Genomic DNA, 19,925 nt, shown 5'->3' with positions numbered 1-19,925 from the left:
CAGCTAATGCCCGTAGGCAGGGGGCCCATCCCTGAGCTGTGGGGTCTAATTGCTTGGAAAGATAAGCTACTGGGGCAAAGGATGGGCCATAATATTGGCCTAGGACTCCTAGAGCTTGACTGGACCTCTCATGAATGTATAATGAGAAGGGCTTCGACAAATCAGGAAGATGGAGAGCTGGGGCTTCCACAAGGGCTTGACGGAGCTTAATGAAGGAGTGTCGGGGTGAGGAGGTTGTATAGGGGTCTTGCCAACAGGGAGAAGTTAGGGATCCACGCTCTAAAATACCCAGCCAGGCCTAGAAAGGAAAGGATTTCTGTCTTGGTTTTGGGAATGGGCAGGTCAGAGAGGAGTCATTTTCTGTCCAAGGAAATGGACTTTTTTTGTTGAGATAGAAGGAATCCGAGGTAAGTGACAGAAGGGGAAGAGATTTGAGCCTTGACGGTAACCTCTGGAAGCTAGAAGGTTGAGTAGTGAGGCAGTGTCAAGTTGAGACTGTTCCCACGAGGGAATGAAGAGTAGAAGATCGTCTACGTATTGTAATAGGTGGACTAGGAGTGATCATGATGAAACTGACCTGTCCAAAAATATGGGGACTATCTTGGAAACCTTGTGGCAAAACTGTCCAAGTGAGTTGTTCAGAATGTCTTGTGTATGGGTCAGTCCAGGTGAAGGTGAAGAAATCTTGGGAGGAGGGGTCCAGAGGGATAGAAAAAAATGCATCCTTGAGATCTAGGACTGAAAAGTGGGAGGCCAAGGCAGGGATCCGTGATAAAAGGGTGTATGGATTTGGAATTAAGGGATGGATAGGGACGATGGCCATGTTAATGAGGCAGAGATCTTGGACTAGGCAGAAAGCACCATTGGTTTTTTTAACAGCTAATATGGGGGTATTAAACGGAGAGTGAGTGGGTCTGAGGTAATTTTTGTTTAAAAGGTCCTGAATGATGGGTTGGAGGCCTATGAGGGCTGAAGTGGTTAGGTGGTATTGGGCCTGACAGATATACTGTGAGGGGTCCCGTAATTTAATAGAGGCAGGAGGACATAGAGCCATGGAGGGACTTGTAATATCCCAGACCTTGGGATCTTCAGGGTGTATGAGGGCGAAACTGGAGCTTTCATCAGATAGAGGGGGATTATCGGCTATGAGGGCCATCAGAAAGGGGGTACTGGGGGCTGTGGGAGTGGATATAGTTATGGAAACATGGAGGAGAGAAAGGATGTCCCATCCTAGTAAAGGGATGGGACACTGGGGCATAACCAGGAAGGAGTGGGAAAAGGGTATGGGATTGTCCTGGATTGTGCACAAAAGGGGAGGGGTTTTCAATGGGAAGATCTGTTTTCCTCCTACCCTGACTATAGGAGTAATGGCTGGTGTGGTAGGGCCCCGGTATTCTCGCAAGACCGAGAAGGTGGCTCCTGTATCTAGGAGGAAGGAGATGGGGTGACCATCTACTGTTAAAGTAACCCTGGGCTCCTGTTTGGTGATGGAAATGGTCAGGCGAGGAGACCCCAGGCCCCGCCAATCTTCCTCCACCAGTCCCACTACGGCGGGCTTAGGATGGGGGTTGTTTGTCAGTCTCCCCTTCAGGTGGTTGGGCAATCAGACCCCCAGTGGCCCTTTTTGTGGCATCTGGGGCATGGGGTGGTAGGAGGTGTGGGGGAGGGGCAGGCCCTTGACCAATGTCCTTCTTTTCTGCACTTGAAACAAGCTCCTGAGGGGGGGCTTGTTTGTGGAGGGGCGCCCAGGTTGTGGTTTCATCAGCTGGGCCAACATCTGAAAGTTGGCCTGATCAGCCTTTTGTTTATGGCGTTCTTTCTCCTCCTCGCGGTTATGGAAGACTTTAAAGGCCACTGTTAGGATCTCAGTCTGCGGGGTAGCAGGGCCCTGTTCTAACTTTTTGAGTTTAGCTTTAATGTCGGGGTAGCTTTGAGCCAGGAAGTATGTTATAAGGACATGTCTTCCGTCCAGCATTTCTGGGTCTAGGCTGGTGTACTGTAATAGGGCTTGGGTGAGTCTATCTAGGAATTTGGAGGGAGTTTCTTCCTTTTTTTGAATTATGTCCTGGAGCTTTTGAAAATTGACTATTTTACGAGCTGCCTTTTTCAGACCTGCTATTAAGCAGGAGGTGAAAATATCCCGAGAGCGGAGACCTACAGTGGTGTTATAATCCCAGTGCGGGTCTTGTTCAGGGACAGCGGTGGGGCCAGTGGGATAGGTGGGGTCAGTCCTGTGGGTTTCGGTGGCGTATGTTTGGGCGAAGTCCCAAACTCGTCTATGCTCTTCAGGAAGGAGGGTATTGGCTAGGAGCATGAAAATGTCATGATGTGTGAGGCTGTAAGACTGGAGGGTCCATTGAAACTCCCTGATATATGTTGTGGGATCAGTGGAAAAGGAACCAAGGCGTTTTTCAAGTTGGGCTAAATCCCCTAAGGAGAAAGGTACGTGAACTTGCACGATGCCTTCGGGTCCCGCCACCTCTCAGAGGGGGGTGATAATTTGGGGAGGCCCCCAGGATCAAGCCTGAGGGGGACTGAAGGGTTCCGGCTCAGTCTGTGGGGGAGAAACAGGTGATGAGGGCAAAGACAGAGGAGGCCCCAGGATCTGGTTAAAGGGGGGCTGAAAGGCTCAGGCTCAATCTGTGGGGGAGGGGCAGGTGAGGGGGGCGAAGGCGGAGGAGGTGAGGTGGGGGAGGAGATGGTGGGAGAAGAAGGGGGAAGGGCTGTTGTAGGAGCAGAAGGGGAAAGGAGTGGGCGGGAGGCCTCTGCCGGGGAGGAGGTGGAAGCGGCAGAGGGGTTGTAGGAGAGGGAGGGGCTGAAGGAGGAAGCCTGTATGGAGGAGGAAGCCTGTATGGTGGAGGTTCCTCCGCCGGGTCAAAGGTAATTGACGAGGGACTGGGAGTGTGTGGAGGGGAGGGAGGCGCCCTGCAGGCTAGGAGAACTTGGGATGGGGAACAGGTGGTGCAGAGGCCGGGATTTTAGGCTAGGAGGCGAAAAGCCTCGATATAGGGAATCTCCTTCCATTTTTTCAGGTGCTGGCAGTAGTTAAAAAGATCGCGAGTGATGTTAGGATCAAGAGTTCCCTGTGCGGGCCATTGGTTGTGATTGTCTAGGGGGTATGTCGGCCAATCTTGGGAGCAGTATTTACGGAGAAGTTTTGGTTTTATATCAGGCGTCAGGGAGAGGGTGGCTAGATACTTGAGCAAGCATTCAAGAGGTGAATCTTTAGGGAGGGATGAGGAGGCTCCCATGGCTAAAGGACAGAGGAAGAGACAAACAGGAAGACGAAAGGAGATCCTCGGACTGGGAGCAGACCGAAGGAGACAAAGGGCATCCCTGATGATCCTTGGTGGTCTGCGGAAACTCGTATACGAGTCGGAATTTCTTAGGAAGTGTGGGTCGTCACCCAGACTTCTCTAAGAAGGCAGAGTGCCGGAGTCACGAGGAACCTAGTACTAGGAATTTTCAGCAGAAGGAATGGAAGGAGGGGGTGGGGGAGGGAGTGTTCTCATTCGCAAAGGATCCACCTCGTTTATGGCTGTTGGAGGAGGGGCCTGAGGGTCCGCTGCAGCCGTAAAGGCCTAAGGAAGGGAGAGTTCCCTCCTTGTCCCCGAGCGTCAGGGCCTTGCCGGACGATCACGGTCAATGGCACTGCGATAGCTCGGGGAAGAGTGGCCCACCCTGGGGAAACTTTACCCGAAGAGTTTCGGCACTAATGAAAGGAAGGGGGCGGTGAGTGCGTTTATGACTGTTGGAGGAGGGGCCTGAGGCAGGGAGAGTTCCCTCCTCATCCCCGAGTGTCAAGGCCTTGCTGGATGATCACGGTCAATGGCACTGTGATAGCTCGGGGAAGAGCGGCCCACTCTGGGGGAAAACTTACCCAAAGGCCAAAGAGGAGTGGTGAGTGTGAGGAGCCAGCGCCGGAAAAAGAGGACGAGGGCAAGCTGCCGCTGGTGTCGGAGGAAGACGGGGCCCAGTTGGGGTGTCCCGTCTCCTGGGTTTTGGCACCAAAATGAAAGGAAGGAGCTACACACAGCAGCAATTCACTGGAGAGTTTCACTTTATTGGGGCAAAGTACTAGGTTATATAGGGAGGGACATAAGCTGATTGAGGTGTCACCTTAACAGGACTGGTGGCTATTGGCCAGATGCTGGGATTGGGGGTGGGGGGGCGAGAGGTGATTGGGCCTCGGTGGCGCCGGCGGGAACTGAAGACCCAGAAGAGAAGCAGGGAGTTCGCCATCTTACGGGTGGGGGCCCTTCACATACCTCAACATAATAAAGGCCGTATATGACAAACTCACAGCTAATATCATACTCAATAGTGAAAAGCTGAAAGTTTTTTCTCTAAGATCAGGAACAAGACCAGAATATCTATTCTCACTACTTTTATTTACCATAATACTGGAGATCCTAGCCATGGCAATCAGATAAGATAAAGAGATAAAAGGCAGCCAAATTGGTAAGGAAGAAATGAAACTGTCACTATTTGCAGATGACATGATATTATATATAGAAAACCTAAAGACGCCACCAAAAAACTATTAGAACTAACAACTGAATTCAGCAGTTCCAGGATACAAAATTAATACATAGAAATCTGTTGTGTTCCTATATACTAATAATGAACTAGTAGAAAGAGAAATCAGGAAAATTATTCCATTTACAATTACATCAAAAAGAATAAAATACCTAGGAATAAACCTAACCAAGGAGGTGAAAGACCTGTACTCTGAAAACTATAAGACACTCATGAAGAAATTAAAGAAGACACAAATAAAGGGGAATACATCCTGTGCTCATGGATAGGAAGAATTAATTTTGTCAAAATGGCCATTGTGCCCAAAGTAATTTACCAATTCAGTTCAATCCTTACCAAATTACCAAGAGCATTTTTCAATGAACTAGAGCAAAAAATCCTAAAATTCATGTGGGACCACAAAAGACCTCAACTAGGCACAGCAATCCTGAGAAGGAACAAAGCCAGAGGTATTACGTTCCCTGACTTCAAGCTCTATACAAAACTATAATAATCAAAACAATATGGTACACAAGAACAGGCCCATAGATCAATAGAACAGAATAGAGAGCCCAGATATAAACCTACACATATATTGTTAATTAGTATACAATAAAGGAGCCATGCATATACAATGGGGAAAAGACAGTCTCTTCAACAACTGGTATTGGGAAAACTGAACAGCGATGTGAAAGAGAATGAAATTGGATTACTGTCTTACACCATACACAAAAGTGAACTCAAAATGGATTAAAGACCTAAATGTAAGACATGAAACCATAAAATTCTTAGAGGAAAATAGAGGCAAAAATATCTTGAACATAACATCAGCAATTTTTTTCCTGGACACATCTCCTTGGGCAAGGGAAACAAAGTAAAAAATGAACAAGTGAGACTACATCAAACTAAAAAGCTTCTGTATAGCATAGGACACCATTAGCAGATCAAAAAGGCAACCTACAGTATAGGAGAATATATTCATAAACAATTTACCCAATAAGGGGTTAACATCCAAAATACATGAAGAGCTCATATGCCTCAACACCCAAAAAACAAATAACCCAATTAAAAAATAGGCAGAGGACCTGAACAGACATTTCTCCAAAGAAGAAATACAGATGGCAAACAGGCACATTAAAAGTTGCTCCACATTGCTAGTCACCAGGGAAATGCAAATCAAAATCACTATGAGCTATCACCTCACACCAGTCAGAATGGCCACTATCCAAAAGATGAGAAATAACAAGTGTTGGTGAGGATGTGGAGAAAAGGGAACCCTCCTACACTGTTGGTGGGAATGTAAATTGGTGCAGCTACTGCAGAAAGCAGTATGGAGGTTCCTTAAAAAAACTAAAAATAGAAATACCATATGACCCAGTAAATCTACTTCTAGGAATTACCAAAGAAAACAAAATCCTTGATTTGAAAAGATATATGCACCCCTATGTTCATTGCTGCATTATTTATAATAGCCAAGATATGGAAGTAACCAAAGTGTCCACCAATAGATGAATGGATAATGAAGAGGTGATATATATATATACACAATGGAATATTATTCAGCTATAAAAAAGGAAATCCTGCCATTTGCAACAACTTGGATAGACCTAGAGGGTATTATGCTAAGTGAATTAAGCCAGGCAGAGAATGACAAATACCATATGATTTCACTTATTTGTGGAATCTAAAAACAGAACAAAATGAGCAAAATAACAGTAGACTCACAGACACTGAGAAGTGACTGGTGGTTACCATGGAGAGGGTTTGGGGTGGGTAGGTGGGGAGAATGAGGGGGATAAAGGGACACAAAAATTCCTAATCATAATACAAGTTGGTCATTGGGAATAGTAATACAGCACGGAGAATACACTCAACGATTCTGTAACATCTTCCTATGTTGACAGATGGTAACTGCACTCACTAGTGGGGGTGAGGATTTAATAATATGGGTAATTGTTGAACCATTGTGTTGTATACTTGAAAACAATATAAGATTGTATATCAACTATACTTGAAACTAACATAAGAATGTATATTAACTATACTTCAATAAAAAAATAAAATAGAATATGAAAGAAGGGATCTCATGTTTTACTGGGAGCATAGACTGGATTTGGGAGTTGCCAAATCTTATCAGTCTCTCCTTTCCAGTTAATACTTTGGGGTGTTTTACTGATGGTTAAATTCATCTTCTGTGACCTGTTTCGGTAGCCAAATGATCAGAATACGATCCTTTTATAAGGTCCTGGGAATAGCAGTGGAATTCCTCACTGTCATTGGTCATTCAGTAAATACTCATTGGGAGGATGGTTTGTGCCTTGCAGGGGTCTAGTGGGATATGAAGATAAATAAGACCCAACTCAAATACAAAAAGAAAAACAGATTTTTTTTTTCTGTAAATAAGTTCTATTACATAGATAACAATAATAAAGTTAAAAGGCAACTGACAAGAAGAAAATATTTCTGATACATTTTTTAAAAGATTAGTATCTAGTATTTATGTATATTAAAAAATGTAAACTAATATAGCAAATTTGGAAAAGTTTGTCAATGTCTTACAAAGTTAAATATATTTACTATAATATCCAGCCATTCCACTTCTAGATATTTACCAAAGATAAATAAAAACATATCTACACAAAGACTTAAATGGAATTCATAGCAGTCTTATTCACAATAGTCAAAATATTGGAAACACCTCAAATGTCCATCAAAAAGAGAATGAATGAACAAACTGTGATGTATTCATGCAGTGGAATACTAATATGTATAATAATAAGGAACAAGCTCCAGATATTCACAACAATATGGATGAATCTCAAAATAAAAGTTATGTTAAATGAAAAACTAGAGCAAAAATCCCCTGTATGATTCTATTTCTGTGCAACTCTAGAAGAGACAAACCAAATTCTTTTCTAGAATCAAATCTAATTAGAAAACAGGTCAGTTGCTGCCTAGGGGCTAAGGTCGGGGAGGAGTTAGCAAGGATTGTCTGGGAGGGAGAATAGAGCTCAGGGAACTTTTTAGGGTCACAGTCTATAGCCTGATTGTTGTGATGGTTACATGGGTATATACACATAACTAAACTCATCAAAATGTACATTTTAAATGGGTGCATTTTATTGTATAAAATTATACCTTGCTAGAGCTGATTTTTTTAATCTCAAAAAACAAAACAAAAAAAGACATTGACAGGGAGAAAATATTTGACATATTTCAACAAAGAATATCTATTACACATAAAAAGCTTCTTTAAATCAAACTATTCAATAGAAAAATGGACAAAGGACATGAAAGGACAATTCACAGAGGACAAAATACCAATGGACAATTACATAGAAAAGACACTTGTCTTTATAAAGCTTGAAAAATCAGGAAAAAGCAAACTTCTATAATGGAATCGTCAGACTGACAACTTAAAAAACTGGTGAGAATTCAAGGAAACTGACTTTCATAGTATGGGTATGAGTGTAACTGGGAATATTTTTGGATGATAATTTGGCAGTGTATCACAATTTTAAATGAGCATGATCTTGACTTGACAAATCTTCTAGGAATCTATACTAATAATACTAGCATGTATCAAGTACTTTCTGTATGTGGGGATTCTAACCATACCTCAGCTATTATATGGAGTAAATACTCTTATTTCCTCATTTTACACATAAAGGAAGTGAGGCACGAAAGTTAAGTAACTTGCCCAAAGTCATACAGCTAGTCAGTGACAGAGCCAAAATTCACACCTGCTGTCTATCTCCAGAATCTGTGCTCTTAACCACTCTGCTACACAGCTCTCCACTCTCTCCTAAGTGCCACATGTGGGCACAAGAATGTATGTACAAAGATGTGTGCTGCAGAAGAGTTTGAAGTATTAGGAAAGAATGAAATAAACTAACATGAAAAGGTACACAATGTATTTTGTTAAGCTTAAAAAAAAAACAAACTGTATGATGATCCTTATAGTCCCTATTTGCATAAAAAATACCAGCAACAAAGAGATATCTGATCATAGCAAGTAAGATCAAAAGAGCAGAGATTTTTTTTCTATTTTATTTAATTTGTTTCTATTTTGTCCATTGCCATACTAGAACAGTGCCTGGCACATAGTAGGCACTGAGTAAATATTTGTTGAATTTATATAAACATATGTATATGCATAGAAGGGGGTCAAAGCAAGCTGCTAACTGGTGAAGGTGTTAGCAGATTCAATATTCCCTAATACAAGATAGGGAATCTTCTCCCTATCTTGGGAGAAGAGAGAATGGTGTGTGGGGGATAGGTTATCAAGGAAAGATATGCACACACCAAACTTTTTTTTTTTTTTTTTTTTTTTTTTAAATATGGAACGCTTCACGAATTTGCGTGTCATCCTTGCGCAGGGGCCATGCTAATCTTCTCTGTATCGTTCCAATTTTAGTATATGTGCTGCCGAAGCGAGCACTACACACCAAACTTTTGACTGTTTCAATCTTATACAAAGAGATCATGTTCATGTGTTTCTTGGATAGGAACAACAAAAACTAAACATTTAAAAAAATATAATAAAAGCAAAAAAGACTGACCACATTTCATTTAATTTCTCTACAACACTTCCAGGTAAGTAATATCCTCATTTCATAGGTGAGGCAACTAAAGCTCAGAGAGGTTAAGTAACTTGCCTCTTGGTTGCACAGTTATTAAGTCTGGATGTGAATTCTGACCTGTGGTTTCATGACCCAGGCTCAGTTCACTCCCGTGTGTTTACAAGTATACAAACAAGTAAGTGCAACAATTTGTTGAAGGTTGCAAGGTAGAAGACAGCAGGGACTATGGGAACCTGAGGAGAAGCATGGCCAGTTCTAGAGAGAGAAGGGATATTTCTGGAAAGGATTCCAGAGAGGAAGCTTGATCTAAGACTTGAAAGGTGAGTTCTGGAACTACTGGAGGGAAGGGCACTCCAGACACACCCCTGTTGTGTATATCAGTGGGATGTCACAGAGAAAGCCACTTGGCCTGTTCTTTGAATGCTAAGTAGCTGAGTGGGCATGACTGGAACTTCACTCACACCTCCAGATGAAGGTAGGGCCTGGAAAGATTTGATTTGATTTGAATCTTACCAGATGATGAGATCTGTGTTCAATAAGATAAGACTCCTTGGGGCCAGTGGCACCTATTTTGAGGAGGACTGATATGGAGACAAGGAGTCCATTCTCTATTGTAACATCACCAAGGAAGCAATGATGGGGGCGCCAAACTAAAGCATTGGTAGAGATATGGAGAGAGAGGAGGGAATGAATCTGAAAGATATTTGTGGAGTAAGACTGATGGAATTGATGACTAATTACTGCAGAGAGAGGGAACTGTGAGAGTCTGAAGAGAAAGTGTTTGTTGGGGAGAAAACTAGGCACAAGTTCCCTTAAAAAAGGATCACTTGTGTATGCATCTTCTTCATTGCATGTAAGTCAGGGTTATTATAATTAGCTGTGTATGAGTCTGCCTCTTCTACTAAGCCCTAAGTTCCTTGAGGGAGGACCATGGCCCACTGATCTCATCTTCCCTGTGTCTAATGCCCTACTGTGCATACAGCATGTTCAACACTGAGTGAAGGAGCACAGATGAGAGGCTGCCTTTGGTCTGGAGTGGGTGGGGGACAAATAATCTTGCAGGTTGGGAGGCAGGAAGTTCTCCCGCCTACTGCCTTCTTCTTCAGCCTCAGTCAGAAGCCGAGATTGCTCAATTTTCCCTGCTTTCTTTCCTTCTCTGGGTTAGCCACACAGTGTGACAGATGCCCACTGCCTGAGACATGGGTGGCTTCAGTGTAGGAAGAGTGTCTCCCCCAAATTCTACCACTACTCAGAAATGGATTCTGCAGTGGTGCCATAGGAGCAGTCTCAGACTTCTATTTCCCTCCTTTAAACCAGCAAACCTCGAAATGTATGGCAAGAGGTGGCATGTCTTTGGCACTATGCCACAGGCTGCTGTGGCAAGGGTAAAAGGAGGGAACAGCCAATGAGCGGATGCCAGAAGAAAGGAAAGGAGACCATAGGTCTGAGACTGGGGATGTGACGGAGATAGAAACCAGCAGGCATTTTCATTATTATTTAATTAAAACATTCAACCATTTCTACTATTAAGAAATCATTTAAATCAGAATAGAAAAGAAAGGGAATCTAATACAACTATCATCTGGATTATTCATCTTTGCCATATTTAGTTTCTTTTTTTAAGCATTTTAAGATAATTTTCAGACATTAGGACATTAAACCCCTAAATATTTCAATACACATTGTTAATAAAAACATGTTCTTAGATAATCCTGGTGTTTTATCAAGACCCCCAAACAACCATTCCTTAGTCTCATCTAAACCCAGCCTATATTCAAATTTTCCCAACTGTCCCCCAAATGTTTTATTACAGTTGGTTTGTTCCAAAATAGCATCATGTTGCATGTGACTGTTTTGATTCTTAAGTCTCTTTTAAGCAAGAACAGCCCTTCCTCCTTTTTCCATGCCATTGACTTGTGTTTGAAACAGAGTCAGTTGCCCTATAGAATGCCTCACCTTTAGGATCTTTCTGGGTTTTTTTACCCTCTTCCTCCAGCCCTCATATTTTCTGTGGAGTGGAGATTAGATCTAAGAACTTCCTTAGATTCAGCTGTGGTATTTTTGGAAAGACTGTTTGCTAAGTGATGCAGTGTTCTTCGTATTGCATTACATCAGGGTCACAGAATGCACATACCTGGTGGCCTGATTCAGGGTTTCTGAAGCTGCTGGAGGTAGTAACCTTGAAGGGACCTAAACAGTCAACTGCCTATGGACCTGAAAGCTGAGCTTTGACTGAGCCCCTACCTGTGCGGCTGCTGGCTTGAACTGGCACAGAGTGGATTGACGTCAAGGAGGACGCACTGAGAGAAGCATCAGCTTGACGTTAGCAGCTTGAACGGGCTCAGTGCTTGGGCAGGGCTGGGCAGAGAGGGTCCTGGACAGTGGTGGTACACAGGCAGTAGTGCCTCCCCCTCAGCCCTGCCGTGTTCACCTTGCTGGAATGAGGAGACTAACCAGACAAACTTCCCTAGGATTGGTGGTGAAACCCTTCCAAGACCTGTTCACCCTGCCCTGCATTCTCCACTGTGGAGATTGGGAAGCCCTTCCTCTCCAGCTCTGGGCCCTCTGGTAAGTGGGCCTGGTGGTGGTGTGGCTCGCAGAAGTTACTGTCTCCACTAGCTCAGCCCTCCTTTTTCTCTGGCTCCAGTACCTGCCTTAAAATGCTCTTTGATTGCTTTTAAACGTTAGCAGGTCTGTGCTGAATGGAACCTTGACTATCCCCTATCTGAAGAATTCCCATTCTCCCTCATCCTTCTTTGAAATATCTGTAAAATATAAGGTGGTGAAACCAAGCTGATACAGTGTATTTTCCCAGACTTCAATCATTCCCACTCCACCATCATAATATTTAGCATTATCAGGTTCCCCTTGTTCCACAGTACACCATTAATTTTTTGTGTCCCAACAGTAACACCTGTGAAATGATAGATTTGATATGTAGCTCTATGAAAACACTTAGAGAAATGTTCAAATTCCACCAGCAGTTAAGTGCACCACAATTTGGGAAATGCTAGAGAATCAGGCTTGGTGTTAGGGAGTCCCCTCTAACTCTGCCTTGAGACCTCGGTTGGGTACACCTCTCAAATTCTAAATTGATTTCCTAATCAGTAAGGAGATACTATAACATCTCCAGGTGTTACTAGCGTTGTTGTGACTTAGGTAAGGTCTTCCTGCGAGCCTCTCAGGGACCCTTGTCCAGGTCCCTCTGAGCAGCGAGAAGGAAAGCCGTGACCTCTCAACTGGGCAGCGGTCAGGGCCGCGGTGGGAAAACTCCGCTCGGAAGCAAAAGTCTGTGAAGCCCCTGTCCTCTCCCATCTCTTCCTCTCCACTATCTCCCTGGCCACCCCACGAAGGTAAGAACATGGTGTTCCAGGGCCTTTCCCCCACATGAACCGCCCACTCTCCCCGGGGACACTGACAACTTCCGGAGGATGAGAGGGGGAAGTCAGGCCTCCACAAACTTCGCCGGCGTCTCCGGCTCGAGAAGGGGAGGAAGGAGCAGGAAGGAGGTTCGCGGTTGGGGAGAGCCAGATGAGCCACCCCTAGGCGGAAACGTGGGGTGGAGAGACCCGGCCCGGCCCACACTAGTCAGCCAGCTGCGGGCTGGGCCGGAGAGGCCGGCAAACCCCACCCCATTCCTCTGGGTACCTCGTGGCCCAGACGGGTTTGTTTATGAATCCAACTCCCTCCTCCCGCAGCCCTCCCTCCGCCCGCCCTCAGGGTGGCCCCAGTTCCGTGGGAGGGGGAAACGGGGCACGCCTCTGGCCAGCCCCCTCCCTTACCCTTCCTTTCTCCCGCTTCTGCTTTGGATTCCCGGGGAAGGCAGGTCTTTTTTCCAGACCTGTTGAGACCACAGTCTTTTCTGGAAATGGGAAGCTGGGGTGGGAATGGGAAGCTGTCGTTTTAACTCTGGACTTTGGAGGGGACTCAGGGCTGTTTGTCGCAGGAGAGGAAGGAGAAGGGCAAACTGCTTCATTTTTGGTTAAAAGAGGAACTTTTTTTTTTAATGCTAGACTGCGAGTCAGCACCCCAGTCACCCTTGGGCTGCAGAGCGTGGGTGGGATGACTTGTGGGGTAAACTGGCATTAAGCACCGGCTTCCTTCCCAAGTCTGGAGAGCTGAGGATTCCTAATGAGCCTGAGGGGTTTGGATATTTTGGGGGAGGGAAATGTTCTGATTTTGTGTTTTCTTTAGTGTCCCTAGGGGTCAGATTTAAATGTTCAGTAAAGCTCTGCTTGCTCAGCTTGGGGTCTTGGACTCCTCTGTGAACCTCTGTTACTGAGCCTGCCTTCTCTAGCTCTCAAGAATGCAGATGGATTGTGGAACTAGTCTCAGCAATTTCTCTTCCCCCTTCTCACCAAGCCTCAAACCACCTCTACTTTTATTTGCCAAAGTGTCTTAAAGCTCCAGAGACCATCAGCTGCATTTAGTCAAGCCTGTCTTCTTGCAGACCTCTTCAAAAAGAGAATATTCAAGGTTGGGCTAGAATTCAAGCTCCAACAATAACAAAATTGAGTTCTTGACTGTGCCAACTCTCAGACAAAAAATCTCATTTTCACTTTCACTCCCACAGCCTTTCTTCCTCTTCCAGGGCCTTCGAGACCACCAGAGTCACTGCCTTGGTTGCCAGACTGAAAGGCCTTCCTAGTTGTAAGTCCGAGGAGAGGAAATCCTAAGGCAATAAAGTTATAAAAACCGAAATCAGTCAAAGGGAGAAATAAAGTTTAAAATCTGTTTATTGCTCACAAACGGCAGTCTGGGGCCACTTCTCTCTCCCCTGCTCCAGCAGAAGCCAAAAACCAGCACCTTCCCTCCACTCTCAGGTACAGATAAGCCCTCAGTTGCCCAGGTAATTTTACCCATTGATATGGAGATGAAGTTCTCTCCACCCCTGAGGATATGCAAATGTACTAAAGCCATGCTTCTTTCCACCTCTGAACGCCTATTGATATGCAGATGAACTAAAGCCAGGTGAGATATTCTGGAAATATTAGAATTTTACCCACACTAGTACAAGGTACAATCTAGACTGGGACGAACCACAGTGCTTCTCAGATTAAGGAAACAAAGATACACAGCAAAGGTACAGAATGAGTCATTCAAAATAACAACAACAACAACAACAATAAAGAATATCTGCAGCCAGTCCTGGATTTCTCAGCAGGTCCTGGACTTCCCAAACAGAAAGAAAACTGACTTGCTACAGTCCTCTTCTTAGTTTCTTGCCTTTCCAGGGCCCTGAAAAGACTGAGGAATGTATGTGATGATCCGTCCAGATTCTACAGTCACCACTACACTATAAATGACAGACTGCACATGTGAAAAACCTAGGCTTGTTTTTTTTTTTTAAGTTTTTACTGTATTAATCTTCTCATGAAAAATCTGCAGAATCACCACAGATAAAGTCACTGCAGAATCTTTACTCCTGTTGTCCAGTCTCCAGTTCGTTCACCAGCACCAACCTGGGCCTTGCAGTCCCCCTGCCTGTCTTCACCCTGTTCTTGTGTTCCTTTTGCTGTTTTCTTGAGGTCTTTTCTTCTCATACAATCCATGTCTGTGAGTCTGTGTTTGGGTTCTCTTTTGTTTGCATAATCCAAAGAACCATAAATCCTGCCAAAGCCAGTTGTCCAGCAACCACCAAAATAGGTTCTGAATTCAAATGCAAAGATGACATCTGGTGTGGTCTTGTACATTTAGGCTAGTTTTCCCAAATTTATTAGGTACTGTTACCTTCCCAGAGTGAAGAACATCAATGACCATTTGTTTCTGTGGAAGTAAGTTGGTTGGTCACGAACTTCCCAGTCTGGTTAGTTACTGTGTCCTTCATGATGGGGGTGAATCTTTTTTTTTTTTAATTAAGGTATTATTGATATACACTCTTATTAAGGTTTCACATGAAAAAACAATTTGGTTACTACATTTACCCATATTATTAAGTCCCCACGCATACAGGCACTGTCCATGATGGGAGTGGATCTTTAAGCAGACAGGGAAGAAAAGAGCCCTAGGCTTGTTTCTTGTTCAGAGAACTAGAATATAAAGGTTTCAAAGTCTGTTGATACTTGATTATCTTGTCAGGGACTCCCTCTTTTCTAATATCCTTTATTCTGGAGTAGGCAGGACAGGTAAAAGAAATTTTAGTCAGTCTGTTTTGTACTTAACTGCTGTAGCTGAAAGCTTACTAAACAGAGGGAATGTTACAACGATACTGTGAAAGGAGGGTTTTCAATCATCTATGTATTTTAACTTGTAAAATATTACCAGATTGCTAAGTGGGAAATTGATGAAAGGGAAAGAAAAAATGACTTCAAAATCAGGAAGTAAGATTTAGCTTGCAAAAAGGCAACCAACTGAAGGCTGAAAAATCAACCCTTGGCATTGTAATATTTGGAATTTTCAGGAACTAGGCTTCCCCTTCTATTTCACAAATGTTTACTGGTATCAGCTGTATGCCAGGCCCTAAGGATACAGAGTGAAAAGGTATCATCTGGGCCTGCAGATTGTTTCCTCTGGTTGGAGGAGATTGGATATTTAGATACTTGAGAGATACATTAAAAGAGCATATTGGACAGAGTATTCAATGGCTGGAGGAGGTAGGAAAGACTTCAAAGATGTATTAAAGATAAGAGTAAGCATTTCTTTGGTAGCAGAAAAGGAGGACAAGCTGAGTGAACTGTGGTTCTGGACTTTGGAGACCCAAGAAAACATGATTTTGGGGAAAACTTCAACAAAGAACAAGGTGAAGGGTAAGTACAGTGGACAGTAATGGAAGATGAGCCTACATAAGTACAGGGCAGACCACTAAGAGCCTTGAGCTGGAAGATTACCACTTAGTACATGTGTTAGTATTAGTGGTTTTGAAGTGAACACCTCAAATGATCTGCATTGTTGGGTTTTTTTCCCCCAAAAATGAAAACTGCAGATTCTTTATTTTTTTTAATACCTTTATAATTTATTTTACTATTCTTTGAGGTTTCTTTTTTTAAGTTGTATTTTTCTATTAAGGTATCATTGTATACACTATTATGAAGGTTTGTTTCACATGAAAGACATTGTGGTTACTACATTTCACTCATATTATCAAGTCCCCCCCACACCTCACTGAAGTCACTGCCCATCAGTGTAGTAAGATGCCACAGAGTCACTACTTGTCTTCTCTGTGCTACACTATCTTCCCAGTGACTCCTCACACACCATGTGTACTAATCATAATACCCCTCTCACTCACTCCCCGCCCACCTTCCCCCACCACTCCCCTTTGGTAACCACTAGTCCCTTCTTGGAGTCTGAGTCTTCTGCTGTTTTGTTCCTTCAGTTTTGCTTTGTTATACTCCACAAATGAGGGAAATCATTTGGTACTTGTCTTTCTCTGCTTGGCTTATTTCATTGAGCATAATACCCTCTAGCTCCCTTAGCTCCATCCATGTTGTTGCAAATGTTAGAATTTGTTTTCTTCTTATGGCTGAATAGTATTCCATTGTGTATATGTACCACATCTTCTTTATCCATTCAGCAATTGATGAATACTTAGGTTGCTTCCATATCTTGGCTATTGTAAATAGTGCTGCAGTAAGCATAGGGGCACATATGTCTTTTTGAATATGGGAACTTGTTTTCTTTGGGTAAATTCCTAGGAGTGGAATTCGTGGTCAAATGGTATTTCTATTTTCAGTTTTTTGAGGAACCTCCGTATTGCTTTCCACATGGTTGAACTAATTTATATTCCCACCAGCAATGTAGGAGGGTTCTCATTTTTCCCCATCCTTGCCAGCATCTGTTGTTCCTAGTCTTTTCCATGTTGGCCATCCTAACCGGTGTGAGGTGGTATCTCATTGTGGTTTTAATTTGCATTTCCCTGATAATTAGCGATGTGGAGCATCTTTTCATGTGCCTGTTGGCCATCTGAATTTCTTCTTAGGAGAATTGTCTGTTCATACCCTCTGCCCATTTTTTAATAGGGTTATTTGCTTTTTGGGTGTTGAGGCGTGTGAGTTCTTTATATATTTTGGATGTTAACCTCTTGTAGGATATGTCATTTACAAATATATTCTCCCGTACTGTAGGATGCCCCACATTGCTTTTTAAAGTCATTAGGAGTTATTAAAATGATTTCACAAATGGTTATGTAGACAGACATAGGTATGTGAGGGATTTTAGAAGCCTTGAAATAAGTTTATTGTTTTTTTGTATTTGTTTAGTCTAAAGAAAATCTGTTCAGCTTTTTGGATGAATTGGAAAGATGAATCTTGTCCATTTTTTCGCAAAGACTATCAATAAACAAGCCTATGTTGAGGATATCTCTCACTGGCCAGGTTCTGAATTCCATTTTATCCTAGAGAGGCAGAGAGAGTATTGTGAAAAAGCTGATGGTTCTTGAAATTCTGGGTCAAAATCTAGGCCTTTTTCTCAGTACCTGGGGTAAAATCAAATGCTACTTGCTATTTCAGACATAGACTAGTGTAGAACCACGGAAAAAAACACAAGCTTTGGAGCTAAACAGAATAATCCCAATTTAACTGAAGTTATTTTAGACTCGATTTTCTTATCTGTAAAAAGGGATGACAATTTCTTAAATTGGTTGAAAGGGTTAAGCTAAATAATATATGTGAAATATTCAGCAGTATTAGTTACTCCCCACCCCGCCCCCCAGCAAGTTTAGGTGTGGTCTTTTGCTGAATACATTGAACAGCTGTTAAGAGTCTCCAGAGGTTGGTTTACAAAGATGAGTAATGCAGTTTCTTCCCTCCAGGAAGTTTCTTCCCTTCTGGAAGTTTCTTCTCTCTAAATACTTCCTTTGGTGTTTCTTAACCTCTGGTTTAGGGAATAATCACTTGAAAGAACTACTTAAAAATGCATATTCTCAAGTCACGCACCAGAGAATCTGATTTATTAGGTCTGACACAGGGTCTAGGAATCTTTTAAAAAAGCAACCCAGAGGATTTGGATACAGACTGTCATTATTTTATATATCTTGAGAAACTTTGATATAGGGAGAGATGCTATTCATTGTAATGTAATGCAACGTTTTGTAATAAAGGTATACAAAAGGATGATACCATTTGCACTGTCCTGGAAGTATGGTATGGGTAGGATTTTTTCAGGAGCTAGAAGGTAACAATAAAAAGCATTTAAAAAAAACAATTTTAAAAAATTTGTAAGAAGACCATTTCTACAAGCAGTTATACAAGAATTTATAGAGAACATCTTGTGGGACTATACCATTCCTTAGCTTTGTGACCTTGGGCAAATTACTTCCCTGCCTTAACTTTTTTACTTATATAACACACACTATCTCTAACACTTACCAGTATCTTACAAAACGCCTAAGTGATCTAGGCACCTAACACAGCAAGCATTCAACAATCACTTCACCTTCTTCAGGCCCTATGCAAAGGGAAAGTTTTAGGAGAATCCAGGCTTTATAACATGACGTATCAGAAGTGCTGCATAGAAGATAATGATTGACAACATAGCAGATACAAGTGCTAAAAACAATGACCTCATCATGTCATTGACAAGCCACGCAGTCTGCCTTCACCAATAAAGGAGGGGTAGAAATTGAGGTGCTCAGGGAAAAATCTTTACCTTCTGTAGTTGCAAAAAGCAGGAACTGTGCTATCTTGCTTTATGCTTAGGCCATATTTACAATTAAGGGGGGTTGGAAGGAAGTGGTTTGTAGGACCTTGACTCTGGGAGGTTCTCCAATGCACTTTAGCCTCAAAGACAAGCTCTTGAAAAGTTAACCCGCCTTTAAGTTCTTAGCACTTCTGTCTGGGGGTATTTAATAAAATGGCGTTTGTTAGTCTCACGAAGACCTTGTAAATTGGTCATCTCATTACTTATTGTGTGAGCGCCTTCTCCATATTTCGTCGTGCCTGCACCCACAGGGCTTACACCAACATTCAGAGGCACCCCCCTGCCCGTCCGCCCACCCTCGGATGCGTGAGTACTCTTAAAAGCGGTTAAATGACGATCCGTACGAGCCCTGGTGGCGAGGCAGAATTGCTTGCCGAGTGTCTTAAACTCTAATACTTGTTGCGCTGCAGGGCTCCAATGAGGCACGCCACCTAATCGCTGCAAAGACGTCCCTTAAGGAGGGCCAAAATGGCGACTGGCTCCTCTGGGCACAGCCCTGCACCCTCCCCCACGACGGGCGGCTCTAGTAATACCCATTGGCCAAGTTGGAGGCGGTGCCTGACTTCCGTCGCTGCCTCATTGGACTGAGTGACTGAGAGACGCCAATTCCTCTCTGCCCACTCCAAGTTCCCGCCCTTAAAGTTCGTTCGGCACTTAATTGGCTTTTAGTTCATGTCAATTTGCGTTCTATCTTGTCTTTTTTCAGTGTTAATCCAATCATAGCTCTCCCGGCTGCCCGCCTGATTTCTGATTGGTTTTTATCAGCTTCAACCTATCCGAATACTGTCTACTTTCCTCTCCTCCCAATAAGACTTTGCCCAGGCATGTCCAAGGTGCTGGTTGGTCCTTGTTCTGTCATTCCAATCAAAGCTCTTCCTATCCCTTCCGCTCAGGGAGCCCGCCTGGTGGTTGACCGGTTTCTTTCCAAGCCTATCATCTCTAGCTCCCGCCTATCTTCACTTTCTGCATCTGTCATTGGCTCTTGAAACTGAGAGGGCGGTCTTTTTGGGCGGACACCGGGACGCAACTTTGTCTTACACGCCTTAGAATGCAAGCGAGTCTTAGTATTGGACAATTTGCCCGCCTTTCTTCTGCAAGTCCCTCCTTTCTCCCTCCCTCATTGGGCGGGGCAGCAGTGAAGGGGCGGGGTCTAGGCCGGGCTTGTGGCGCGCTGCTCCCTCCTCCTTA

The 19,925-nt window shown here is 43.4% G+C and overlaps 1 non-coding gene and 1 pseudogene across 1 annotated transcript; both read right to left on the bottom strand.

The window, feature by feature from the left end:
* Window positions 1-8,852: 8,852 nt before the first annotated feature.
* Window positions 8,853-8,959, bottom strand: LOC118970381 (U6 spliceosomal RNA). Its single transcript, XR_005058300.1, has one exon. It is a non-coding gene; the product is annotated as a U6 spliceosomal RNA (small nuclear RNA).
* A 3,012-nt stretch (window positions 8,960-11,971) lies between these two features.
* LOC140843602 (small ribosomal subunit protein eS24 pseudogene) lies at window positions 11,972-15,510 on the bottom strand (annotated as a pseudogene).
* Window positions 15,511-19,925: the final 4,415 nt, after the last annotated feature.

The sequence above is a fragment of the Manis javanica genome, chromosome 10, assembly GCF_040802235.1.
Source record: "Manis javanica isolate MJ-LG chromosome 10, MJ_LKY, whole genome shotgun sequence".
Classification (NCBI taxonomy): Eukaryota; Metazoa; Chordata; class Mammalia; order Pholidota; family Manidae; genus Manis; species Manis javanica.
Note: the sequence above shows the minus strand (reverse complement) of the source record. Positions and strands in the feature narration are given on the sequence as shown.